General features: G+C 49.6%; 2 long non-coding RNA genes across 9 annotated transcripts in view; both read right to left on the bottom strand.

Moving 5' to 3' along the window:
• Positions 1–695: 695 nt before the first annotated feature.
• LOC102901984 lies at positions 696–11,939 on the bottom strand. Of its 5 annotated transcripts, XR_006588875.1 has the most exons (6): positions 10,752–11,939; positions 9,090–9,470; positions 7,532–7,665; positions 7,032–7,270; positions 5,408–5,609; positions 696–3,370 (listed from the first exon to the last, which is right to left on the bottom strand). It is a non-coding gene; the product is annotated as an uncharacterized LOC102901984 (long non-coding RNA). The 5 variants fall into 5 exon arrangements; XR_006588874.1 differs by having other exon boundaries at positions 697–3,370; positions 5,250–5,609; positions 9,090–11,935; XR_006588873.1 differs by having other exon boundaries at positions 699–3,370; positions 9,090–11,931.
• A 3,279-nt stretch (positions 11,940–15,218) lies between these two features.
• LOC105261081 overlaps positions 15,219–27,476 on the bottom strand; it is a 60,775-nt gene continuing 48,517 nt past the window's right edge. For 3 of the 4 annotated variants that reach the window (XR_006588728.1, XR_006588727.1, XR_006588725.1), the window contains 5 exons: positions 22,821–25,225; positions 20,015–20,163; positions 19,833–19,919; positions 17,627–17,730; positions 15,219–17,247 (listed from right to left, as the gene is read on the bottom strand). This is a non-coding gene — a long non-coding RNA (uncharacterized LOC105261081). The remainder of the gene's footprint in view (positions 17,248–17,626; positions 17,731–19,832; positions 19,920–20,014; positions 20,164–22,820; positions 25,226–27,476) is intronic. The other variant, XR_006588726.1, reaches the window with a different exon arrangement.

Below are 27,476 nucleotides of genomic sequence, written 5' to 3'. Positions count from 1 at the left end.
AGCTCGAACTCACAAACCGCGAGATCATGACCTGAGCTGAAGTCGGACGCTTAATTGACCGAGCCACCCAGGCGCCCCAACTTTTGTACTTTTTTCAAATTATTTTCCTTTTGATTTTGTAATTAAACGTGTATGCAGACAACACAGGAAATCCTGATGACACATTCCTCTCAAAGCAATTGCATGGCAAAAAAAAAAAAAAAAAATCACAAAGTCAAAGGACAAATGACCAACAAGGAAATACATTTGACAAATAAGAATTAATATCCACAGCATCCAAAAACCCCTAAAAATTAATAAGAAAAACATTTTTCAATCTCAATGCGAAATAGTCGAAGGATATGAGTAGACCATCTTGAGAAGAGGAAATATTAGTGATCCATACACATAGGTAATACCCAGAGAAAGGAAAACTCAAATAACAGTCAGATACTAATTTCATCTGATACCTGTGTTCAAAAATAAGAGAGGGACGCCTGGGTGGCTCAGTTAAGTGTCTGACTCTCGATTTCAGCTCAGGTCATGATCTCCGAACAGAGATCTTTCTGTCTCTCCCCCACTCATGCTGTCTCTGTCTCTCTCAAGATAAATAAATAAACTAAAAAAAAAAAAAAAAAAAAAAGAAGAGAAAGCGATGTCCCCCCCCCCGCCCCAGTGCCGGCATGGATTAGGGGAGAGAGCTTCCCCACTTTGTTCATGGGAACAGGAATGACTACAACCATTTCGGGAGGCCATCTGGCAGGACCTACTGAAACTCTACGGTATCGATACCCATTTTAATATCAGTATCCATGAAAGTATTAAAATACACCTACCCTTTGGCTGAGCAGTCTCCCGTCCCAGAAACCATACTATAAAAGGAGGGTGTCTCTGGCCACACTTTTTGCCAACAAAGAGGTAGGATAAAAGGCAATTTGCAGACAAATGTATTCAGTACGAGTCCAGTTTTGTAAAGCATACAATGGTTTTGTAAAATATCACCTCGAATATGTAAGAAAAGTGTGGCCGTTGGCCTGGGGGGGGGGGGTGGTGGGAGCTTAACTCGAAGAACCCAAGCCTCAATGACGCTGATTATGACGATTTGATTGTGCACAAAGATCACTTTGTGATTGAATTCTTCTAAGGAGCTGATTAGTGTGGATGTGCACGGTGTGCAGGTTACAGGGCCCGGAGGCTTCACGGTCACCCCCAAAGGGGCACATGTGGACAGATGTGCAGGGAGACCACTGACTGCCTGTTTGCAGAAGGGCCGTGGGGTGTGGGCTGGCACCGCCTCCCTGGCTAGGAGACCTGTTGTCCTACATCCAGGTCCCTGTTCCTGTCCCTCTTCTCCCAGAGTCCCCTGGGAGTCATCCCTGCTGGGTCCTTTCCAGGGTTTAAGGCTCTGCAAAGGCCACGAGAGGCTCCAGGGGACCCTCCCTCCAGGGGCTGCGGGCACACCAGGTAGGGAGCTGATGCCTCCGCGTCTCTCCTCATCACCTCCTGTCCTGTTTCCCCGACCCGCTCATGCCCGCTCTACCGGGATCTGCTGTCGTATCCAGGGCTGGGCCCAGCCCCGACAGGATGAAGACCGAGTCTGGGCACCAAAGTCCTCACCCTACTCAAAATCCAAAAGCCTGGAAGCTGGGGGGGAGGGCCCACGTTCCTCCATCACGGGCGGACACGGCAGGTGCAGGAAGCAGCAGGGACAGGGCACAGTGAACACAGTCGTTGCAGTGAAGACAGGAGTTGGCTTCTTTTTTGTCTGTTTATTATGTTTGCATTTTTATTTACGTTTTCTTTATTTTTATCTCATTGCAACGCCAGTACAGGTAACCTACATTGTGATATTAGTTTCCGGTGTACTGACAGTGATGGAACACTTTCTTTCTTTTTTTTTTTTTTTTAACATTTATTTGTTATTAAGAGACAGAGCATCAACAGGGGAGGGGCGGAGAGAGAGCGAGACACAGAATCGGAAGCGGGCTCCAGGCTCTGAGCTGTTAGCACAGAGCTCCATGCGGGGCTCGAACTCACGGACCTCGAGGTCATGAGCTGAGCCGAGGTCAGACACTCAACGGACTGAGCCACCCAGGCGCCCCTGATGGAACACTTTCATATGCGGCCCCGTGCTCATCTCACGCGCTCTCCTTAATCCCCATCATGCACTTCCCCACCCGTCCCCCCACCTCAGTTTGTTCTCTGCAGTGAAGAGTCTGTTTCTTGGTTCGTTCCTCTCTTCTTTCTGCCCCCTGCCCCCCACCTGCTTCGCTCATTTGTAAGGAGTCAGCTTCTTGCTCTCTTTCTCATTCCCCCTTGGCAGGTGGAGCCCCGGCCACCCGCATGGCTCCGCTGAGCGCAGGAGGGACGCCTGGGTGGCAGTCATTGGAAGCACAATATTCTGGGGTGACATTGGCGACCGAAATTAATTCCCCAGCCTGGGCACTTAAAACTCATGATGCATATCTAAACGAGAGACTCCTGCAGCCTCTGACCTTGAAGTGAAAACCCCAGAACAGCTAGAATGACTCACCCTTTAGAGTCTCCAGCCTGGAAGCAAACAGTGAGAGGCCTTTGAAAGACCCTGAGAGTATCTTTAAATAAAAATGGCTCCTTCTCTGTGTGTCAGCCGTGTGGCTCATCAGCCACTCTTCCTGGAGCTGTGGGGCTGCGGACAGCGGTCCCCCTGACCAGCCACCTCCATCACGCTCCATGAAGGGCTCGCAAGGACGGACCCCAGCCTGAATGAGTGACAAGCGGGACTCTCCTTCTAAAGGCAGGTCACACCCTCTGGAACGAGACCGCACCACTGAGTTCGAGTTCAGCCACAACCGTGATGCTCTGGGCCTCGGTTTTGTCGACTGAAAATGGGCCCAGTAAGCACGCTTCCATGAGTCACCTCCCGCGAAGCACTCAGCCCCAAAGCGTTCCAGGAGCCATTCTTGTTTCTTCACCGGGAGCGTACTCTGCCCGCTCATTCGTGGCCACAGGTACCGGATGAGTGTGGCTAGGACGCCCCGTCATTGCAGGATGTTCCGTGGACAGCATCGTGCTCAAGCTAGGCAGCCTGACAGGGCAGGCAGGGAGGTGACCCCCCGCGTCGTGGTTTCAGGATGTGGTGGTCTGGGGGGAAGGCGGTCAAGGTGATGACCGTGGCGGAGGTGGCTTACACCGAGATATTATATGGATACGCTTTTGTCCTTCTGCAAACGCGTAATACCACCAACGTGTCCGCCTTTGGATACAACTTGTGTTCAGTTGGCATGACTCACAAGCCCGACAATCTTCTTCCTCCTCCTCCTCTTCCTCTTCGGGGTTGCCTCTGTCTTAGGTCATCAGTAGCCTTATGCCCTCTGCCACCGAGCCTCTTTCTGTGGCTCTGATGATCTGCCTGCAATAATGCATAACACAATCGGATGAACGGTGTTCCTAAGTGTAAAGTCAACAGGTTCTTTTACGTTAAAAAAATTATACAAATTCTTGAACCTGTGTGCGTGTTGTTTCCAGGCACTTTTCTCGATAAAGAACTAATGAGATGAATGGAAATTGATAGAAAGTAAGTAATCGATGGAATAAACACTGGTTTTACTATAACCCAAGTTCCTTTATTAAGAACAAGAAAAAAAGCGGTAGAATAACATTCAAAAGTAAAATATTAGTAAAGGAATGCATGATATTTGGTTGGATCCCAGATTTAGAAAAATACAAGAACAAAAAGCAACCCAGCAAACCCCAGCCCCGAAGGACATTATCAGCACAAATAGAAAAATGTGACTACGGACCATCTTTTTAGGTAATGGCATTATCTCAGGGTTAACTTTCCTGAGTGTGGCAATTAATTGATTTTTTTTTTTTTAGGAGACAGATGCTAAAGTATTCGGTGGTGAGGTGTCATGATGTCTGCAATTAACTCTCAGATTGTCCATCAGAAAAAGTACTTATGTGAGCGTATGTGCGAGAGCGTGTGTGTGAATGTGCGTGTGTGTGTGTGTGTGTAATTTTTGCCTGCGGACTTAGGCATGTGTGTGTCACATACCGATGGATCTGGAACAAGCACAGAGAAACATTAGCAATTGGTTAATCTAGGTGAAGGATACGTAGACATTCATCCGATTATTTTTGCAACTTTTCTGTAGGTTGAATATTTCATAATAAAAGGCTGAAGAGAGGCTAAGGAATTTTTTAAATGGCGGGGTAAGAGTATATTTCCATGTAAAAAAGGCCACGTCTCTAACCTTTCAAAATCAACTGGTGGGTAAACATCACTTTGTATATTTGAATTCCTTTGTTTCCAGTGGAATATTTTCTCCTTCTTTTCAAAATATGGGTCCCAGTTTACTAAACTGGATATATTTTGTGCTTGGATTTAAAGTGTACCGTCCCCTGGTGCTTTTGTATAAACTTATTTGCGAATGAAATCTTAACTTTGGGGATAAAACCTCAGCATGTCCGACTCAGACCCTTGGGCATCTCAAGGACAAATTCCGGTAAGTTCTGTCATCCCCTTCTGAGGAGCCAATGCGCTCCCACAGCCCAGGAGGACTTCCAATATTCTACACACATGCTGAGGGGCACCCAGCGGCGACACGCTTTGGCCTCATAGATAACACTGGGCCACGGGGACTGTGGAGAAGGATCTCTGGTCCTGGTACAAACACAGGTTAAGAAGACTTCTCCCTTCCACGTGCATCGCTTAGGATTCTTTGCCACATGTGACGGAAACCTTGGTCAAAACTGGAGTAAGCAAGGACAGGAAAGGAATGGCTCCATTGCCGCAAAGGAGGAGGAGAACAGGCAGGTTCCATTGCTCACAGCACAAGGACTCCCTGTGGTTCTGCCTCCCCTGGAGATCCATTCCCAGGTCCTTGGCCAAGCATACCAATATGGCGGCCCAGGCCCTGGGGATCCATGGAGGAGCCTGAAGAGCTGTTTCCCAGGGGTTCTGGGAGAGGCCGCCCTGGGTCTCAGGGCGTCACGTGCCCACCTCTGATCCATGAGGGAGGAGGCCGTTGAATAAAAAACACAGCCGTGAAAATGCCCTGAGCAGATGAAACCACTTTGGTCATACAAACAAAGCTTAATTTAGATTATTTTGCAAGACTGACTGGACCTGGGTCAGTCCTTTGCTTGCGCCTCTGGAAGTCACAAGCAAAACTTGAACTGTTTCCCAAGGTTGGTATGAGGTAACCACTGACCAATTCCCTATGACTTAAGAAAATTCTAGCGTTAGGACCAAACCCTGGAAGAACACACAGCCACTGCCTTCTCACCATATGAGCTGCTTTATAAGAATCCACCCCTGAGCCTCACGCTAACTTCCGGTTTGAGTGCTCCCGGTTTGCAAACTTCCTTTTTGGTGTGTGCATGATAAACTTTTACTGATTGCTACCACGGTGATTCACTGGTTTTACTTCTGTTATTTCTGAACCTTTGACAAAGTGAACGCTCTCGCTCCCGGATGCCGTGTTCGCTGGAGGAAACGGACGCACACAGTCACCCACTCCACCATCCAGTGTGCTGAGGTCAGGACCCGGCGGTCCCCAAGTGTCGGCCAGCAGAAGTGGGGTGCATGACGTTGGAGTCCCGTGCCTCCCCAGAAATCATCCAGATGACTTAATGGAACATACGACCTGGGATAGAGAAGGAAGGGCGTTCAAGGAGGAAAAAGAAACATCTTACTGTTCTTTCTCATCTGAAACATTGTCAATCTGCAATAATCCAGATGCCCTCTGGGTGGATAGAGGACCCTCTTTGTTGAAGAGCCTCATCTGGCTTAAAGTTGGAGCAGGAGATCTTCTGTTGGAACCTCTTTCAGTGTGGACTCATTGCAATAGAAACTCACTAACATTTCTGGTGTCCCACCCTGATCCCTACCTCCTGTGTCCTCCAGGAGCTCCTGATGGATGCTGTCTGGCTGGAACAATAGGTTTCTGGCATGGAAAAGTCTAAGCGGGGGCCCAGGGACGACTGCCCTCAACTCGGTCGATGGCATTCCCTGAGAGAGCCCAGCAGTATGCTGGCTGCACTTGGGATGCAGGGAAGGGGGCTTGGGGGGTGTCCAAGGTCAGTTCCTCCCAAGTCCACCCTGAGACTAGGGTCTGAGTCCAAGGAATGTACTAGGCGCTGTTCCCAGCAAGCCCTGATAAGGAGCGCAAGTAAGACAGAAGAGAAGCAAGCCAACGTGGGGTGTTTTACTGAAGTCATTGCCATGGACAGTGCTGGATCAACCCTGTTGGTCTTGAGATGGGTGGAAAGTGGACAACACACCTTAGCCTTGTCCCACCAGAGGGTAAAAGGGTCCAGGACCTTAATTTACCAACTTCTGTGGGTTCATGAGTTCAAGGTTATGCCTGGGGTCTTCAACTCCCTGCCACTTTGCATCAATCCTATGTGGGGGTCAGGCCCATAGGGTCCTCAGATGGACTGGTGTGGATGCTTCTGTAAGAATCCACCAGGGCACATGGCTTCAGTGACTGCCCGGGAGTAGGGAGGGCTGACTTGGCTGCAGGAGATGTCTTGCTAGGTGCTTGTCGGAAATAGTCTAACAGTCCCCCCACGAAGGGCTCATGCCCCAGGGCTGCCTTTCAGGTCCCCTGAGGGGGCGGGAACACCTGCTCTCACAGGCTCAGATGTCACGTAATTCACAAGGAGCCAAATGAGATTAGAAACTGTAGGAGAGGGCAGGACGCAGGGCTACCGAGTACTGTAGCCACCTGGCCGTCTCAGCGGGGACATGGCGACCCTGCCCAGCGTTGGTCCCGAAGAGGTTCAGCCCACACATGGGGGAGAGATCGAACGGCCAAGCTGAGTGAAATCTTGAACATGTTCGCTTTCCTGCTCGACGGGGTTGCTGAGGTAGCAGCCACAAGGGGAAAGAGGTGCTAAAGGCAATATGTTCTTATACAATCGGGCACCAAACCCAGTCTGGTAAAAGAACTTGGGGCCAAGAAGGAGGTCTGGGTGTCTCTCTATTTACCGTCAAAGTACACAGAGCGGAATACTAGAGCCCTCTAGACAGACGGCTGAGTTTAAAGCTCACCTCTTGTACTCACCATGGATCTTTGGGCAAAGGATTTTCATCTTCTCTGAGCTTCTATTTTCTCATGTGAAAACTCAGGATGGCACAGCTTATCTTGCAGATTTGTCCTGGGGGTTACACGGGATGGCGCGAGGCACTCACGTTACGGGGACTCGGTCGCGGAGGTATCGGCTGGCTCGGCCCTGCTGTCACTAGACGGGCGCCTCGTCACAGGTTTTATAACCGCGTTACATGTCAATGACCCTGTTATTTCTGTAAGAAGGCCAGGGGAGAGGAAGAACAAAGAGGAAAAAATAGACCCTCACAAGGGAAGAAACTTAAATCCCCCAGGGAGACAGTCGACTCTGGGCAAGCTATTAATACAGGAAAGCTCTCAACGTATGTGGAGCGTGTCCATTTTCTTGGCGTGAATTCAATTTGGTGTCCTCTCTAGTGGAATGCTAAGTGGACGGGGTGGGAGAGGCCTAGAAAGGCCAAGAAAAAGCTTTTATGGATGAACCCCTTCCCACTTACCCAGAAAGACCTGAGGAATCGTCGGGGCCTGAATCAACAAGCCAGCTCAGCAGCTCTCCACGTGAACATCTTTGGCTGCGGCCACAAAAATCTTGACTTTGTGCTCAAAATAGAGCACTGATTCAGAAGGCTTCCTGATAAGAGACCAAAACGAAACAGTAAATTGTACTGTCACAAAAGACAAGGGAGGGTTTTAAAGCTCTATTTTGGGGGCCCCTTCTCTCTTCCCTCTGCAGGCTGAAGTCATTATCTGCAGTGTGGGCCTATGGGCTCCCAGCCCGCGTTCCGGCGGTTCTGGGGGGGGGGACAGGAGCTTACTCACGTGGTGGGAAAGACTGATTGCTTGGTGTGCTTGTTGTTCATGAGGGCTCAGTGGCTGAAGACCTTTATTGTTGTTGCCATGTAAGACCTTCAGTCATTAGGCAAGCTGCGGGCTCTGGAATAATCTATTTCGGGACACTTGACACAGAATGGAGTTATGTGACAGCCCCACTGTCATGCCCAGAAATTGGAATTTGGAGGCGAAAGCAATGAGCCGGTAGTAAGTTTCCTTGAAAACTAGCCTTTGTTGATATGACACAAAGGCTTCGCCTTTGCGAACAGCACAGTAGAGAAGTCTGCCTCTTGCCACATATCCCTGCGGGTCTGTTTCTGCCACAGTGGGATGGAGCTGACTGTCCTGCAGCCTTAGAATGTCCCCAGAGGCAAGATCCCCAGGCCACCTTCCCCATGGGGTGCTTGTCAAATACAGCCATGCCGATGTGGCGCTCGGGTGGCTCGGTCAGTTAAGCATCTGACTTTGGCTCAGGCCATGATCTCAAGGTTCACGAGTTCGGGCCCCTCGTCGGGCTCTGGGCTGACAGCGCAGAGCCTGGAACCTGCTTGGGCTTCTGTGTCTCCCTGTCTCTCTCTGCCCCTCCCCTGCTCTCGCTCTGTCTCTCTGGCTCAATAATAAAATAAACATTAAATTTTTTTTTTAATACAGCCATGCCCACATAATCAGGCCATTTCGTGTTCCCAGCACATTTTTTAAACTTTTTCATCTTGTTCTTTTTTAATTTTTTTTTCAACGTTTATTTAGTTTTGGGACAGAGAGAGACAGAGCATGAACGGGGGAGGGGCAGAGAGAGAGGGAGACACAGAATCGGAAACAGGCTCCAGGCTCTGAGCCATCAGCCCAGAGCCTGACGTGGGGCTCGAACTCCCGGACCACGAGATTGTGACCTGGCTGAAGTCCGACGCTTAACTGACTGCGCCACCCAGGCGCCCCAAAACTTTTTCATCTTGACGTCATTTCACATGTGCAGAAATTTGCAAGAGAAGTAAAAATGCCCCCCCCAAATGCCCTCCACCCAGATTCCCTGGATGTTAGCATTTCACCACACCTGCCTTGCTATGTGCTGTAGACGCAGAGCATTTCTCCTGGGCCTTTTGAGACAGAGGTGTAGCTACCATCCCCTCTATTCTGAAATGTTCCCGTGTGTCCTGCCTGGAGGTGTTCTTTTACACAAGTACACACACACGCAATGACAAAACCAGAAACTTGACACGGACGTACTAATTTCACAGAATATCCAGGCCTTCTTCAAATGTCACCAGTTGTCCCAGCAATGTCCTTTAGAGGAAAGGACAAAGGAATCCTGGTCCAGGATCACACACTGCATCCAGTTGCTGGTTCTCTTCGGGCCCCTTTAATCTGGAACAGCCCCGCAGGTTGTCACGAGATCAATATGTTTAAGGAATACAAGCCGGTTACTTTGGAAAATGTCTCTCCCTTTGGACCGAAGGAATGAATTACCCAGAACGTCGACTTCCGGCAAAGATCAGAGTAACGATGGATTCGGATCGTCATCGGCGGACGCCAGAACGTGCAGGTGACAGTTCGACAGACTTAGCACGTTCACGCTGGCCGCGAGCACCGCCCCAAGAGCCAGCGCTCCTGGGTTACAAGGGGAGGAAGACCAGCGTCAGGGCAGGGAAGCCTGGCCCGCCCGCCTGAACTAGGCCACTAGGGAATCGGGGATGCGCTGACTTCAGGCACCTGCTGATGCGATGGGCTGAGAAAACAGGGCACTTGACTTCGGTCGGGTTCCCGCCTGGAATGCAGAACCTGGATGTGTTCGTGACCACCCAGGTGAGCGCAGCAGAGCGTGAGCCCGGCGTGAGGCCACGTAGGGCTGCGGGCCCTTCCCGGATGAGAGGTGCTCTCACCCTGCGGCCCCACTCACCCCGTGAGCTGGGCAGAACCCAACCGGAGCTCCAGGCTCAAGAGGGGCCTTCCCCGGCTCCCCCTGCCCGCAGGGGGCCCCCTTCCTCTAAACTCAGGAGGAACTCGCCAGCCCACCTATTTCCCAACAATCCTCGGCTTGGACTCCTTGTTTCATATCCTCCTTTTCCCACGGCGTCCTGGAGACTATGAAATGCTTACGGTTTAATTAGCACCGTCAGGGCCAGCGTCATCCTTGACCCTGACTCAGCTTCCCCCGTGGAGCTGTGTGCCTCCCCCCCCACATCCTTCCTTCTGTTTTCTCTCCACTGTGTTAAGAAAGAGCGTGCTCTGTTGGCTGAGTGTTAAGTGTTGCTCCCGAGCGAGCCATTGCTCAGGTACTGACTGCTCGCTCCCTCCTCACCGGCAGCTCTGACCCCTGGCTCAGCCTGGTGGGGATGCTTGGGGTCATGGGGGGGGGGCTCATTTCACAGAGCAGGGGGAGCTACTGGGCTCAGGGGAGGGCGGATGATGGTCCCAGCCCTCCTGGAATATACTCGGGGAGGGGAGCAAGCTGGAGGTTAGCAGGCAGAGGGAGGTGAAAAGTTACTTGGGGCGTGGGCATGCAGGGTGCCCTGGAGCCCCCCACGGAGATGCCCCGGGGGCAGCTGGCTGTTTGCACCTAGAGCTCAGAAGGGAGACCGGGCGGGGGACGGAGGGTGAGGGAGAGCGCTGCTGGTGGACGTCACACGGGAGCAGGTGCAGGATGAGAAGAGCCCTCCCAGGAAGACGAGGTCCTGCAGAAACTGTCCCTGTAAGGACGCCCGACACCTCATTCCCTTTCTGTGTTGTTTTCCACGGGGCTTTCCAGCCATGACCAAAGGGACATGGGGCTTGAGTTGAGCTGAGAGCTCGTAACGTGACCTCCTGAGTTCAGCTACGACGTTCGAGAGCCCCAACTTGGTTTTGACAGCTCCTTCCCCTGCGTCTGGTTGACTGCTGCTCCTTACTCACGTTCAGAGAATCCGGGACGGACGTTGTGGTCACGTGGAGTTTGGGAGACGGAAATAGGACTCTCCGGCTCCGTCACCTGCTCCTCTCCGTTCCCCGTCGTCGCCAGGCCCACGTCTGGTCCACCCGCCACGCACCAGCCACAAAAAAATACGCAGACGCAGGCCGTCAGTGCCTCATGTCAGAGGTCTGAGGGCGGGCACGGTCCCCCCCCCCGCCCCCGGTCTTCTTCTTTGTCATTTATGCCACCTCCTCCCCCCACCCCTTACTAGTCCCCGTTAGCCAACGGGCCGTTTTAGGGTGGTCCGGCAGGAATATAAACATCCAGAGAATTTTCTGCAACAACAAGAAGAGATAATACGTCTGAAGCCAGCAGGCTAGTTGTGTTTAGGAAAATCACCATGGGATTTAAGATGAGGCCTTGATGTAATGCAATTGGTGGTTTATGAAAATTCCTTCAGACGAACCTCGGCCTTATAAACACGACCACATTCCTTGCTGGTGAATAACAGGCAGGGCCCAGTGGGATCATTTTTAAGTGCTCCATCTCAGCCTTTCACTTTCTACCTCTTATGGGGGGGAGGGGGGCCGGGTTTCTGTGGATGCCGTTTCAGGCTATAAGTAACAAAAGGGAAAATCCAGAAATAATTTGGGAAATTAGTCATCTGTCTTCAAACTGTGCTCAGTTACAGGGTGGTGTTCCATGTAATGTCCTTACGGATCTGAAAAAAAAAAAAAAAGTGGGAGTCTGGAAAGGTTAATAATCGCTCGTGTAAGGGTCAGAAAGGTCCAGATTCATGTCCAGAAACAAGAGGGGGGGGGGGGAGAAAGTTCCCATTTGTGCAACTGTCAGAATAATTCCTGTGATGGAAAATTATGTTCTGGGAACTGGGAAAACATCTTGACTTTCTCTACGGTTACTAGTTTTATGATGCGAAATGCCAATAATGATGCTGTACTAGATGATGTTTAACGTGGCTTATTTAAAAACAGGAATACACAATCTATTAAAAGCATTTCCCAGAGCACACCTACACAAACATTGCTAGTATCCACTAATAAGGGCCTCTCTGATTTTTTCAAAGTGTCTAAAGGAGAATTAAAACGGGAAAAAAGTAGTCTCCAAATGTTTCTCATTTCTTTGCCAACTGCTATCATGATCAGTTTAAGGCAGTGATTTTTCTCTTTGATGTTCTGTTAGAAGGTACCTCTTTTTTTAAAAAAGTTTTTAATCTTTATTTTTGAGAAGGGCGGGGGGCAGAGAGAGAGGGAGACACAGAATCCGAAGCAGGCTCCAGGCTCCGAGCTGTCAGCACAGAGCCCGATGTGGGGCTCGAACCTATGAACCGTGAGATCATGACCTGAGCCGAAGTCGGACGCTCAACCGACTGAGCCACCCGGGCGCCCCTAGAATGTACCTCTCAAAATAATAGGGGCTCTGGGAGGATGGGATGGGAGACCTGCCTCAGAAAAGAAAAGACGAAAAGTCTTTGGAGTCCTAGGGAATCGGCACGGTCAGCCCTGGAGAAACCTCGGGCTTAGTTAACAGGCCACGTCAGATTTTCCTGCAAACCTCCCGGCCTCTGACGCCGTGTTCCTCAGGCTGTCGAATAGCATTTGGCATCGATGGAAAGTTCTTTTTGTCTGAGGACAGGAGCTCAGAGAGAGTCGTGCAGTTGGACCGAAGGGGCTCCTGAGATTTTAAAGACTAGCAATGTGCCGTAGGGAGCGGCTACTGCACGGACAGGCAGACTCCCGGGCTGCAGAAACACATCTGTGTGGGTAGGGTGCTTCTGGTCACAAGGTAGGGAACACTCAAAAGCAGTTTAAACCAGTTGAAGAAGCTCACGCTTGTGTGTCCTCATAAAACACCAAGGCTCGGGGTGCCTGGGTGGCTCAGTCGGTTAAGCGTCCGACTTCGGCTCAGGTCACGATCTTGCGGTCCGTGAGTTCGAGCCCCGTGTCGGGCTCTAGGCTGATGGCTCGGAGCCTGGAGCCTGCTTCCGATTCTGTGTCTCCCTCTCTCTCTGCCCCTCCCCCGTTCATGCTCTGTCTCTCTCTGTCTCAAAAATAAATAAAAGAAAAAAACGTTAAAAAAAAAAAATCACCAAGGCTCTGGTTAAAATGCAGACACTTGCCCAGCAGGTCTGAGCGGGTCCCGGATCCCAAATTTCTAAAGAGTTCCAGGCGGTGTGGACACCTGCCGGCCTACGGGCCACCCTCGGAGTAGCGACAGGTTAAAATCCAAAATCCCAATTGTCTTGTACCCCGAGAGGTCTGGAGACTGGACGTTCCCGGGGTGGTTTCCAGGCTTCGTGCCGAGCCCAGACCCACCTCATCCCCCCCTCCCGCCACCCTCCGTGGGGGTTTCTCCCTTCTCCGTGGCAAGTGTCACATCCACACAGAGCACCTTTATTGTTGTCAGGGACCAGTTTTCCCTTCTTCTGCCTCCAGCTGCCTTCCCCGTGGCCACGATCGCATTACACCCACATCCTACCTTCAAGAGAGGCTGGAAAAGCGTCTCCTCGGCATGGGCACCTGTACGTGGAAGGCAGCCTCTGGCAGCAGAGCAGTGGGCACAGGAGGGGTCGCAGTTGGGTCCCAGACACGCAAGAAGGAAAATCAAAGTCACGTAAAGCATATTTGAGGGGTTTTCTAAATTCTCAAGTTGGTCAACATACAGTGGTAGTTTTGGCTTCAGGAGTAGAACCCGGGGATCTGTCACTTATGTGTGACACGCGTGCTCATCCCAACAAGTGTCCTCCTTAGTGCCCGTCCCCCATGTACCCCGCCCCCACCAACCCTCAGTTTGTTCTCTGCACTTAAGAGTCTCTTATGGTTTGGCTCCCTCTCTGTTTTTATCTTATTTTTGAGATTAAAAAAATTTTTTTTTCTTAACCTTTATTCATTTTTGAGAGACAGAGACAGCGCGTGAGCGGGGGAGGGGCAGAGAGAGAGGGAGACCCGGAATCCGAAGCAGGCTCCAGGCCCCGAGCTGTCAGCCCAGAGCCCGACGCGGGGCTCGAACTCACAAACCGTGAGATCGTGACCTGAGCCGAAGTTGGACGCTTAACTGACTGAGCCACCCAGGCGCGCCCCCCCTTTTTTTTTTTCAGATTTTTAAGAACAGGTGTGCTTTTACCTAGGCAACTGTATTATATATAATGTTACCTAGCAGTTGGAGCTGGGCTGCTAACATATTCTCTCTGATAACCACCAGCGTGTGGTTGAATCTCTTGAGATCTGCCACTCACCTGCACCAAGAAATGATGCTACCCTCCTCTCTAAATGCGATTAGAGTAAGTCGATTTTCTACTAAATTATCTAGCTAACATTTTACTTGAAGGAGGGGCACATTTGGGGGAATGTGCCACTCTTGAAATATTGGACTGGCAAATGCAACCTGGCAAAGTGACAGCAAATATTCCAACTCCTCACAATAAGAGTAGAGTTTTCCTATGGGATATCCTATATATATCCTATCCTATATTTAGGACACTTAGGTCAGATTCCATGACAACTCAAGTTCGTCCTGTGTTACTGTTACATAAAGGGGATGAAGACCATTAATTAACATTAAAATAATTCCACAATTTTGGGGCGCCTGGGTGGCGCAGTCGGTTAAGCGTCCGACTTCAGCCAGGTCACGATCTCGCGGTCCGTGAGTTCGAGCCCCGCGTCGGGCTCTGGGCTGATGGCTCGGAGCCTGGAGCCTGTTTCCGATTCTGTGTCTCCCTCTCTCTCTGCCCCTCCCCCGTTCATGCTCTGTCTCTCTCTGTCCCAAAAATAAATTAACGTTGAGAAAAAAAAAAAAATAATAATTCCACAATTTTGGCACAGGTCTAACCTGTGAACAAAGACATAAAGCAGGAAGAATTTGGTGCCGCAGGAAAATGGAGTTAATTTTTCTATAACAGCAAATGTGAATTTCTTTCTTGCGGTTTCACCTCTCATTTGGTTAGGTCTTCATAGAAGAACTTTCGATCTGTGATCTCATTTTCCCCTTATTTAAAAAAAAAATCTTATCTTTGCGTCTTTCTACAAAATTATTAACCACATTTCCCCGCCTACAGAAGCTAATCTCCTTTGCCTAAAGTCAGTTAAGCAGGAAGGAGAGATCCCAAAGTCTCCCGTCCTGGAACCTAAGTTATTTACAGCCAACCACCAAGGACTCTAACTAATGATAACATCTTTCTCTCTATTTAAAATTTCTCTCTATTAGAGGATTTGCAGATCCTCCACACAATAATTTTCTACAGCCAGATCTATGCTGTGGCATTTAAAAAAAATTTTTTTTAACGTCTATTTATTTTTGAGAGAGAGACAGCGAGCAGGGGAAGGACAGAGAGAGAGAGGGAAACACAGACTCCAAAGCAGGCTCCAGGCTCTGAGCCATCAGCACAGAGCCCGATGCGGAGCTCGAAACCACGAACCGCGAGATTATGACCTGAGCCGAAGTCGGATGCTCAACCGACTGAGCCACCCAGGTGCCCCGAGGCTGTGGCACATTTGATAGTATATTGTATTAGTAACAAATATTCTCCATATGCCAGTATGTAAGAGTAAGTAACATCTACTTTTTACATGGGAAAAGCAGTATGATTTGGAGATATGTATCATGAAACAGAGTCCATTTGAAAAGAATTTTATCAAGCTCATCGCACCCAAGAAAGAATAGCTAGAAGCAGATTCTGTTCGGAGAGCAGGTGACATTTCCTGGGAAAAATTGCATCATCACCTCTAATTCTGCTCTCTAGAGATAACCGTTATCAACATTTGCTATGTACATCCTTCTGGTTTTTTCCTATGCATGATTTTGTATATATGGCCATTTCTCTTTCCATAAAAATGGTGTTAAACTGTATATACTGCTTTGTACCCTGTATATTTCATGTAGCGGTACACCATTAACATTTTCCATGTCAATACATATTCTTCTATGGCTTAAAAAAAATCTTATTTTTTCTTACGGTAGACTTGCGTAAGTATACCTTTCAGGAACAAACAGGAGCCAGAGTGACTCTAAAATATTATTTCCTAAAGAAAAACAATTACATGATGATATTTTTGTAGTTGAAGGCATGGTGTCCTTTAAGGTATTACTTTGGGGGACCGCGTATTATTCAAACGGTACTGAAATCGCTGGAAATAGGTTGAGTTTCTCTTTGGCGAGTCCATTGATACCGTTTTGTGGCCAATGTCTAGAACTGCAATCACGAAACCAAAATGATTTCATTTCGTTTGCAAATGCTTTGCAAAATAAAATTATATTTGTCCTAACTTTTGAAAGTGTCTACGAAATAAAATAACAGAGCATGTATTAGTTTTCCGGCTTTATTGAAGCATCAGCCATAAATAAAAGTGTATGTTTTAGAAATGTGCAAAGTGCTGATTTGATGGTGCCCCTTCTTCCAACCTCTGACCATCCTCCGACCTTTTTTCCCACTGAGCCCTTTGGAACCACGTTTTCTCAGGCATCCTCTGCTTCCAGGACCACCTGGTCAATGCGCATGTGTGGGCCTCCTGCTCCTCCTTCTAGGCTTCTTTGACCTCAGGGATGGGGCTCAGGAGCCCATGGGCCACTTCTTCCTCCATTTGGCCAAAGAAAAGCTCAGGGCACCCGGCATCTCTTGAAGATGCAAAACCAGCATGGCAGCCGTGCCCTCTTCCAGGATGCACCAAAGTGGTCCCAGGATGAGTGGAGTAAACCCTTGGACGCCAGGGAAGCTGCCACGGCCCTAGAGAAAACTGAACCAGACCCCTTTGGATCTGCACACCCAGGGGTCTGCCCGCACAGACCCCCACGTCTGTGACTTCAGAGAACTGCTTTCTGGATAAGGAGGTGAAACTCATCAAGAAGACAGGCGCCACCTGACTCACCTCCACGGGCTGGTGGCCCCCAGGCTGGGCTGGTGGAGTATCTCTTGGAAAGGCTCAGCCTTGAGCATATGTGGGAGCCTCTGATCCTTGAAGTCCCCTCTGGCATCCCCCTGGTGTCAAGGCTCCTTGACACCTCTCCCTGTAGCCGCTGGCAGCTTTTTAACCACCCCGGAGTCCTCTCCCAAGCTGTGGACCAAATGAAACAATAAAGCTTTTTCCAGAAAAAAAAAAAAAAAAAAAAAAAAAAAAGACAAAAACCCGCATATAAGTGGATCCGTGCAGTTCAAACCCATGTTGTTCAAAGGTCAACCGTACTTATTTCCAATTGGACCACTTGCCTATTGGTGGAAAAATTAAGGCAGAGTCTCAAAATTCACTTAGAACACAATTAAGCTCTGAGACCCTGATAATGATGGAAGGTTTGGCATAGAGAATAACGGCTTTCATAGGTGATGTCTCCATCATAACTGCAGGCCGAGCTATCCCGAGGATCCCAAGAGAGGCCCACGGGATTGCCGATGGGGGATGCCATTTCCATGAGCGCGTTGTCGGCACTTTTCATCAAAGCATGATTCTTCAGGCTAATAAACCAGTAAATAATGTCCTAATGAAAGTTCTCCTAAAGACAGAAAGAGATCGTGAAGGTGAAGAAAACCCCGAAGCTTCTAACTGTACAAAATTATACCTAATCGTCTGCTGAGGGCTTCATAAAATTCACGCCTAAGCTTTCTGTTTACTATTTTTAACTGTACATTACCTGAAACACATTTCATTAACTGGTCTCTTCTCTTCTAGCTGATCGCGTTAAGTAGCCCGGGTGCAGGTGTTTAATGGCTGGTTCAGACCATTTTGCTGTTTACCAGGAGCACTTAACGTCTGAGTGAGTCTTTTCAAGGCTCTCGTGCGCTCTCTTCCCCCGTGCGCACCAACGCCCCCCAGTCAATCCCCCCGGCGCTCAGAAGCAGCCATCCACCATGTCGCTTTCTTCCCGTGCTCACCTGTTTCCCTCTTCCGAGCCCAATTACCAGCTCTCCACGAAGACTCAAAGGGCCCTTGTATAGCGACAGCACTTCAGCCTCGGGGAGAAATGACAGCCGACCTCCTAATAGAGCCAGAAGAGAAAAACCGCACGGAGCAAATTGCAAGGACTTTCTCACAGTGTCACCTGGGCTTCTGAGCACCTGCTCCGGGGGGGAGCACAATCCCAGCTCAATAGCCACGCCCCCGATAAGCCACGTGTCCGTTGTCCGCTGCCGTCCACTGCCGTATCCGGTGACTTAATGATCAACAGCCACTGAGTGGTTCTTGCTCCTGCAATCTGGGCAGGGCTGGCTGGGGACAGCTTTTCCCTCCTCTGCATTACCTGGTGGGGGGACAGCTTGAGTGGGGGCCGGACGACCCGCTTCCAAGATGGCCTGTGGGTGCCGGCTGTCGGCTGAGAGTTCTGCCACGGCTGTCTGTCCACCTCAGCCCTCCTCTGGCGGCCTCCCCTGTGGCTGGAGGGTGGGCTTCTCGCAGCACAGTGGTCTTGGGGTATACGACTACGGACTTCCCTCAGAGCCCCACGTGAAGCTGCCGGGACTTTTTAAGCCTTAGGCTTGGCAAAGCATCACTACCCTCTCTTGGTTAAGGTGAATCACAAGGGCACCAGATTCCCCAGGGGGAAGCTACATAATGGTATAAATACCAGGAGGTGTGACGGTTTCAGACTACCACACCATCTGAATCACCAAGAAAAGGTGATTCAGGCCCACAGGCTACCGGAAAAGGCAGGTTTATGTGTATTATAATTGGATATTTTTTCAACCAAAATACATTAAAATTTTCTTTAATGTTTATTTAGTTTTGAGAGAGATATATGGAGTGTGAGCAGGGGAGGGGCAGAGAGAGAGGGAGACACAGAATCGGAAGCAGGCTCCAGGCTCCGAGCCGTCAGCACAGAGCCCCACGGGGGGGGCTCGAACTCACGAACCGTGAGATCATGACCTGAGCCGAAGTCAGACGCTCAACCAGCTGAGCCACCCAGGCACCCCCCAAATGCTTACATTTTTAAATACGATTTACTGTTCCGGGGGCCACATTTTCAGGACCTTTGTGGCTGAATGGAATAACTCCGCTCTTAACTGACTCTGGACACGAGACATCGCTGTATGCTTCACCCTATGTGTACGGTTTGAGATTTGTACCTTTTGGTTGATTGGCAAATGAGCACAAGTTTCAGTGGAGAGGACCCCCGGCTCGGCCCACCCAGTATCAGGGCCAGACACGGCCTCGGTGGACAGCAGAGAAGGCTAGTGGGCCAACTACCGGAAGGAAGGAGGCCCCGGCACTTACTTCATGTGCCAAGCTCGAGAATGCAGGTGTTGTTGGGAAAGGCCAATAGGACCAGACTGAGGGTTGCAAGGCAATAACAGAGGAAGGTGGGGCACCTGGGCGGCTCAGTCGGTTAAGCGTCTGACTTCAGCTCAGGTCCTGATCTCACCGTTCGTGAGTTCGAGCCCCACCTCGGGCTCTGTGCTGACGGCTCGGGGCCTGGGGCCCGCTTCGGATTCTGTGTCTCCCTCTCTCTCTGCCCCTCCCCCGCTCACATTCTGTCTCTCTCTCTCGAAAATAAACATTAAAAAAAAATTTTTTTTTTAAATAAAAGAGGAAGGAGACAAAGTGGGCAGCCGAGTAGAAGCAGCTGACTGTTGCTCTGCAGGATAAAAGAAAAAAGAAAGCTATGGATCTTCTTGTCAATTCGAAAGAGCTACACTACTTTTCCTTGAAGGAAGGGTTTGAGCTTCACGCAAGAAGGCTGATAAGAATTCTTGTGTAAGGGCGCTGAAGCTATATGTTGAAGGAAAGGCCTGGGCAATTTATTGCCCTGTGTCCCCAAAGGGGATGCCCCCCACCCCTCATTGAATGACACACTAAGGAGTCAGACGGTGGTGTATTTCACCTGTGAGTATCTTGGGCCTCCGAGAGAATTTGTGCTTTCCAAAATTTTCGGGCCCTTTTTTCCTAGGATGCTCAGTGGACATTACATTATGGGCGCCATATTTTTGCCTCCTCCGGTTCCACTAATGCCATGGGCCAAACTGGCAAACGTAGTTGGGCGAAGATTTCGTACTGTTTGCAGGTTTGAAGCCCTGACCAAGTGGATAAACTTCTACTGTACATATGTTAAAATGTTAGGGTAGCCAGGACAGTTCCCTCGCTTACAGGGAGACTGAGCCAGACGAGGAGAATGTTTGAAATAGGGACCGTCACCGGGAAGTCCACGCGAGGGGAGCACCTCCAGGGGTCGGCCTAGGAGGGATGAATATAAAGAAACAAATCACGGAAGAAGCACGGGAGTGAATTAATTTTGGGGGGTGTGGGATGTGGGGAGGCAGAATCGCTACCTTAGGCGTCCTTCTCTGTAGGGCTGGATCCTTTTGCTCGCCTTCTCCTGATGTAGCCACGAGTCTCTTGTGGATGAGGACCAGTAGGCAGAGAAGCTTCTGGAAGGACTGGCTCTGCTAAGGACCGGCTAAACCTTGACTGATACGTCCTTCAAAAATACAAACGACATCTTATAGATGATTTACCTTCAGCAGAACTGCATTATAAGAAGCACTAAAGAAATTCTCCAACCTGAGGAGAAATGTCACGACTACTATCCAAAAATGATTTCCTCCAGAAAATAGAGCAGAGGAAACACTCTGGGAAGAGGGAATGACTTCATTTTATGAGGTCAAATAACCTTGATACAAAACTAAACAAAGGCATTGCAAGAAAATTACCGACATCAACATCCCTCATGAGCACAGACATAAAAATCCTTCACAAGAATATCAGCACACCAGACCCGGACGTTTATAAACAGGATGACACATTTTGACTATGTAAGGTTATCTCAGAAACTTAAGGGTGGTTTAATGTTTTTTTTTGTTTGTTTAAATCAATCCGTGTATTTTACCACATTAATAGGAAAAAAGCAAAAAACAATATAATCAATCTCAGTAGCTGCAGAGAAAGCATTTGGCAACATTCAACAGTCATTGGTGGTGAAAACTCTTCGCAAACAGGGAATCTGTCGAAGTTGAGTTGTAGAAGGAGGGAAACCAAACCTATACCATAGCAGATGTAACGTTTTGGAATGCGCAATTTACCTAAGCATGAAGCAGGGTGGGGGGAGGCCTGACAGAGTCCCAGAGCCTGTGACCCCGGGACATCTGAGTTTCCCAGCAATCTTGAGGCAGACCATGGCTTTCACGTATAAGCTCACAGGCCCACAACCCTCCGGAGGGATTTCCAGCCTGTTCCCAGAACATGCTCGGCTAATGTTTGTAGAACTCGTGGAAGTTCAGTGTGAGGAGGATGGCTATGATTAGAAACCGGAACCTTTGAGGTCGAGGTAGCAGAGTGATTTAACCCAGGCAAGAGTTGAGGAGTGGCCTCATAAGGCTTTTCACTGTGGGAGAGGAGCCCAAAGGGGAAACTCTGAAGACGAATGGGCTGAAAGGGCACAAGGGGTTGGGTACTACTTCTCCAAACGGTAAGTGTCCCCTGGAACCCTGGTTCAAGAGCCACATGCCCCGTCCCACTGGGCACATCCGCATTTTGAGGTGAGACAATGGCTTCTGTTGGATGGTTGTTACCAGCTAAGTCTGAGAAGCATCGATGTGAAGATACGCCAAAAAATACTTATGGCCGCAAGGCTCTCAGAAAGTCTTTAGCACAGCTACGTACGTTTAGTTATTCTACTGTTGCTTACACTATTTGTCTTTGATTTTGATAAATACCCTTTTTGAAGGATAATTTCCACTCATTCTTAGTGTCCTGAAGTGTTCCTTAAAAAAAAATCAGGGGCACCTGGGTGGCTCAGTCGGTTGAGCCTATGACTCTTGATTTCGGCTCAGGTCATGATCTCACAACTCGTGAGTTCAAGTCCCACATTGGGCTCTGTGCTGTTGGAGGGGAGCCTGCTTGGGATTCTCTCTCTGTCTCTCTGTCTCTCTCTCTCTCTCTCCCTGTGCCTCTCTCCCCTGCTCATGCACTCTCTCTCTCTCTCTAAAATAAAAAGCAAAACGGGCACCTGGGCAGCTCAGTTGGTTAAGCATCCAACTTTGGCTCAGGTCACGATCTCACAGTTTGTGAGTTCAAGCCCCACGTCAGGCTCTTGTGCTGACAGCTCAGAGCTTGGAACCCACTTTGGATTCTGTGTCTCCCTTTCTCTCTGCTCCTCCCCTGCTCATGCTCTGTCTCTCTCTCTCAAAAATAAACAAACATCAAAAAAATTAAAAATAAACAAATAAAATAAAAAACAAAACAAAATACTTAAAAAAAATCAGGATGTTGAATTTTGCAAAATTCTCTTGGTTTCCATAGATACGATCATATTTTTTAAAAATTTTGTGATAAATTAATACAATAAATTCATTTGTAGAAATTACCAAGGCTGAACCATCCTAAAATACATTTGCTTTAAAAAAAAAAATCTTCCTTTTTTCTTAAATGTGTATTTATTTATTTTTTTTTAGAGACTGAGAGAGATACCATGAGCAGGGGAGGGGCAGAGAGAGAGGGAGAGAGAATCCCAACTCAGGGCTCTATCTCACGAACCATGAGATCCTGACCTGAGCTGAAATCAAGAGCCTGACGCTTAACCAACCGGGCCACCCAGGAGCCCCCAAATACACTCACTTGATGGTGGTTTGCTATATTTTTAATCAGTAATACGTATTTAAGATCTTTGCACCCCTGGCCATAAAGTTGGATCATCTGATGGTTAATTTCCTGTGCTATCCTTCTCAGGTTCTATAATCGGAGTTACGGAAGCTACAGTGGAAACAAAAACCCCCAAACTGTTCTCTGCACAAACACAAGAAAAATCCGAGTAATAGGTTTTTCTAGAACACGTGCCTCAACCGTGTGGGAGCGGGTGTGGGACCCTTCCCGTCTCTCTGCTTCCGGGTCTGACCGAGTTCGTCTCCGGGTTCGGGAACTGTGACAGCCGATGGCCGAGAGGAGGGCGGTGGCTTGGCCGGCAGCTCCTTCTTATCACCCAGGAGCCCTGAGGCAGCATTTCTACCCACAGACTTCACGAGCTAAAAGATGACATCCACCACCCGATTGCTTTCATTAAGGCAAAACAAATAAATTCTCCCCTTTTATTAATCATAGCTGAGCACACAAAACTCAGTAGCAGCAGACACGATAACTCACAGCAGTAAACGCAGATAAAGACAGCGTCAGGCTGGCGAGGTCCCAGGCTCGTGAAAAGAAACAGGCCATTTCAGTGAGCCTCTGTGGCCTTATTATTTGTAAATGTTTGGTTTCTATTAAGCTGCGGGAAGCATCGCAAATAACTCACAGAAGGGTTCAGATCACCATCGTGCCACTGTGAGAAGTCGAAAGCCGCCACGTCGGGGAGATTTGGCAATTCTGTTCTTTTAAAAACATGACCTACGCGTGAGGGAGCCCGTCGGCTTCGCAGGGGGACACCCTCCAGTTCCAGCAGGATCGACACTGCTTTGGGCCACCATGGCTACTTGAACAAGCGACGTTTGCACAGGCTGGGTTTGCGAGGTGCGGCTACAGGTGCCCGACGGGGTCCCCTCGTCCCACGCGGCTCCAGCTGTTGGCTGGTCACCCCTTCGCTGTTCCCACGGACTCCACGAGCCAACCATACCCCTCCCCACGGACCCTGACTCGCGCAGCGCTGACCATCTCCTGCGGCAGGAGAGCTCGGTCCACCGCCTCTGACTGAACCTCCAATACCCCTCAGCTACCGTGATGATGGTCACGACCGGCGTGACGGCAGGTGCTTCTAGAGGCGCAGTTTTGAAATTGGGCAGAGTTTAAGGGGGGAAAAGTGTACATCCTTACTCCCTCCTCCTCTGAAGCGGAGCCTTCCCCAGGGCCAGCCAGCCATCCCCCGATTGCTTAGTTGGAAGGACTCGACTGCATTGCTCACAACGAGATTTCCAAAGACGGGAAAGGCAAGTTTACGTGAGCTCTGACTCTCTCTCTCTCTCAAAAATAAATAAACATTAGAAAGAGTATTTTGGCAGAAGCGTCCTTGAGTGTGACCTCTCCCGGGTGGGCCGCAGGGGCCGTTCTGGCCCCCCTCCCTGAGCACTCCATGGAGGATGGAACGTCCAGTGTGCGGAGTCCCTGATGAAACATGCCGGGATCCCTGACACCACCAATAAGGGGTTGTGCCTTTGCCGTGCCGTGGATTCCTCTGCCATCAAGCCCTCCTTCCGGACAGAGCTGGGCCACTTCCCTGCCTTAACATGGGGGAAGGAGACGACTGTTCCTCTGAAACCAGGCTCTTTCTATAACCGCACAAGGGTCCCCCCTCCCAACTTGCAAAGGGCGGCAGAACGAACAAGCCACAGTTTACCCCATGTGGAGGGGGACGCTCAGCCTTTCCGGTGAAGTTGGCCAGGAGGGTGGGGTGACTCGGCCCAGCTCCTGGTACGTCCCTCTTGGGAGGGGAGATCGGCCAGCTCGCCTGGCAGGCACATGACCTGCTTTCTCTCTTCCCCTTCTGACCCCTTTTAATGTTTCTGCGTGTTCACCCCAGAGCTGGATGTGCTTCCCCCCTTGCCTCCTGGGACAATGAGTCAGTCGGCGTTAAGGTCATTTACCCGCCCTCTGGTATGAGGGTGTCCACGCCCCAGGCGCAAGCGCCCCTAAATGAAGCTATGGGACAGCCTGGCGGAAGGTGGCGGGGGGCGGCCAGCCGGTGCCTAAGAGGAGAAGAACAAGGGAGCGTGGAAGCACCCCCAGCCCCCAGCGCTGTGAGGGGAGGTGCGGCAGGAGGCGGGGATGGCGGGGAGGACACACCCCAGGTCTTCACTGGCCGGAGAACGGGGCCTTCGGGGCGCACCTGCCTGTGGCTCCCAAAAGCTCAGGTGAAACTCGGCATCCTCTCCGGCGAGCTTTCTAGACCAGCGTCTCTCACGCCTTGTGGGAATCCTCCAAGGCTCTTCCTCCTCCAGGTGGGTTTTGAATCAGCAGAGCTGGGGGGCGGGGGGCTGAGACTCTATATTTCTAACAGCCCCCCCATCCCGCCCCCCCCCCAGGCGGACCAAAGGAGCTGACCCTTGGCCGCTCCCGGAGAACAGTAACACAAACCCAACATGGTCCCAACTGGCAAAGCCCCGGGGGGGGGGGGGGGGGAGGAGCAAGGCCCAGACAACGTCAGGTCGCTCTGCTGAGTTAGGAAGGTCACGTGAAAGGGCCAACACGGACGGGCCTCTTCCGGAGGCAGAAATCTCCGCAACAAGCTGCAGTGCGGCCTCAGGACGCCCGGCTCGTGGAACCTTCCGGTGTGGGCTCTGCCCACCTCGAAGGACCAGGAACAAATCAGTCCGCGGGTCAGCATCTGGGCTTTCTGCCTCGTTAGTATCTGTTCTCGCCTTCTTTTCCTTCCTTCTGCTTCCTTCGGGTTGATTTCCGTGTTACTTTCCTAATTTCCTTTTTCCTTCTTTCCTCGTATAGTACAGTTGAACAACGCAGGGGTCAGGGGCACAGACATCTATCTGTGCGCTGTTGAACATCCGCATATGATTTGGCTACTGTTCACTCTTAGGCGGGTCTTGAGAAACTTAACAGAAACCCTTGGGGGAGGGGAAGGAAAAAAAAAAGAGGTTAGAGTGGGAGAGAGCCAAAGCATAAGAGACTCTTAAAAACTGAGAACAAACTGAGGGTTGATGGGGGGTGGGGGGGGGTGATGGGTATTGAGGAGGGCACCTGTTGGGATGAGCACTGGGTGTTGTATGGAAACCAATTTGACAATAAACTTCATATATTGAAAAAAAAAAAGGAAAATCCACATATAATTGTTGACGCCCCTGAGCAGGACTACTGATAGCCCAGCGTGGGCCGGAAGCCTTCCCGATCGTATAACCCCCCCATTAACAGTTATTTTGTAGGTTATATGTATCATATGCTATATTCTTACAATAAAGTGAGCTGGAGGGGGAAAATGTTATTAAGGAAACCATAAGGAAGAGAAAATACGTTTATAGGACTGCACTGTATTTATCAAAAAAATCCATATACAAGTGGACCCACACGATTCAAACCACGTTGTTCGAGGATTAACTCCATACTCGTTTGAGACTAACATTTGTTTTCTCTTAAGTTCAATTAAAAATGCTTTGAACTGCCATTATAATTTCCCATCGGACCTATTGATTATTTAGAAGTATAATTGTCATTTCAAACATACAGGAAGTTTTTTAGCCTTCCCTTTGTCACAGATTTCTAGCATAACGGGACTGCGATCGGAGAACACGCTCTGTAATTACACGATTCTTGAGAATGCGGGGAGACTCATTTTAAGGTCAGCACGTGGGCGATTGTTGTGACTGTTCCGCGTGTGCTTACAAATATTGTATATTCTGGAACGGCTGGATACGGCGTTTTGCTGTATTCTAATGATCTTAAGGTGTATGCTCTGCACAGTTTAATGTCTTAAAAATTAAGAGGCATTTTGTAACCAGAGAGGGGCACGCGACCGTCCGTGATAGTGCTGTCATGGCCTGTGTGTATACATGAACGCACGTGTAACTTCCAACAGGCAGATCGTGTAAGGGCCGTGTGAAGACGAAATGCGCGTCCATAGTCACCTCCAGATAGGAGGTAGCACCAGGGTCTTGGAGATGGCCTCACGGGGCGGACACTAATGGAGCTCTCTCTCAGGAACACCATAACCCCAACCCTCCTGACGTCACTGAGGATCCTAATGTGTGAAGAAACGTGACTATTGATGGCTCCTGGTCTTAAGTAGAGTCCAAACAAAAGAAGCCTCAAAGGTGTTTAGAAATACCTCACACAGGTTATTTCTGTTACGTTTTCTGTGTCACGTATGCATAAGGACGACGTGATTAAATATGAAAGAGCGTTCTCAGTAAGTGTGGAATCACAATTCTGAGTAAGGAGGAATCACTGTGCCACAGTTGACATTATTTTCTTTTCAGCGGCCCGTCAACTAACGGTGTGTGTGACAGTCGGTGGGCTCGCAGATTCCAGGAAATATGGCGTACAGGCCTGTCAGGTCAAGGTCACGATCAGATCTTCCCCTTCTGAATTTTCCGGTGGTTACAATTTGGCGAATTGTGTAATAAAATCTCCCACCGTGATTGTGAATTTTTGTAATTCGATTACGTTTCGCTTTACCTATTTTGAGGCTACGTTGTAACTCACGCAGGTGAATTCAGTCTTCTGTCATTCTGCAGTGACTTCCGCTGCCTCGAATAGAGCTTTTCTTCCTTAAAGTACACCTTGTCTGGGGTGGCCTGTACCCACCTGATTTTGTTCAGCCCTAGCTGGAGCTTTTCTCATTCTTGATTCCATGCCTTCTGTACCCGTGTGTTTGCAGGACCTTTTTCTGTTGTCCCACCTGTTCTGTGATTTTTCCTTCCTTTCTTACCTGATGTGTATTGACCGAGAACTTTCTGTATTCTAGTTTTCTCTCTGTTGGTTGCAAAGTTACACATCATTTTCTATTCTTTGGATAGAATTAACGGTTTTTACAAAATGACACAATGCTTGGCTGCCTTACCTGAGTCCAACACAAATGGATACTCTGTCTCAATCGGACTCTTCTCCGGGCCAGCGCTGGGACCTCGGAGCACTTACCCCACCCGCTCCTACCTCTGGTGTCGCTGGGCTCCTAAGTTTTTCACCAAGTGCTTCAGGAAGTCAGTGTTATTTTAGGTTTAACGCTTTGACCTCCCATCCGGCTTGTCCTTCACCTGAAATGCGCTCTACAGAGGGCAGGCTTCTTGGCAGCCGATTCTCTTAACGGGAAATGTCTTCATTCTGGAAGCACCTCTTCACGGGGTGTAGGGTTCCCTGTTGTCA

This window comes from Felis catus, chromosome D4, assembly GCF_018350175.1.
Source record: "Felis catus isolate Fca126 chromosome D4, F.catus_Fca126_mat1.0, whole genome shotgun sequence".
Classification (NCBI taxonomy): Eukaryota; Metazoa; Chordata; class Mammalia; order Carnivora; family Felidae; genus Felis; species Felis catus.
Note: the sequence above shows the minus strand (reverse complement) of the source record. Positions and strands in the feature narration are given on the sequence as shown.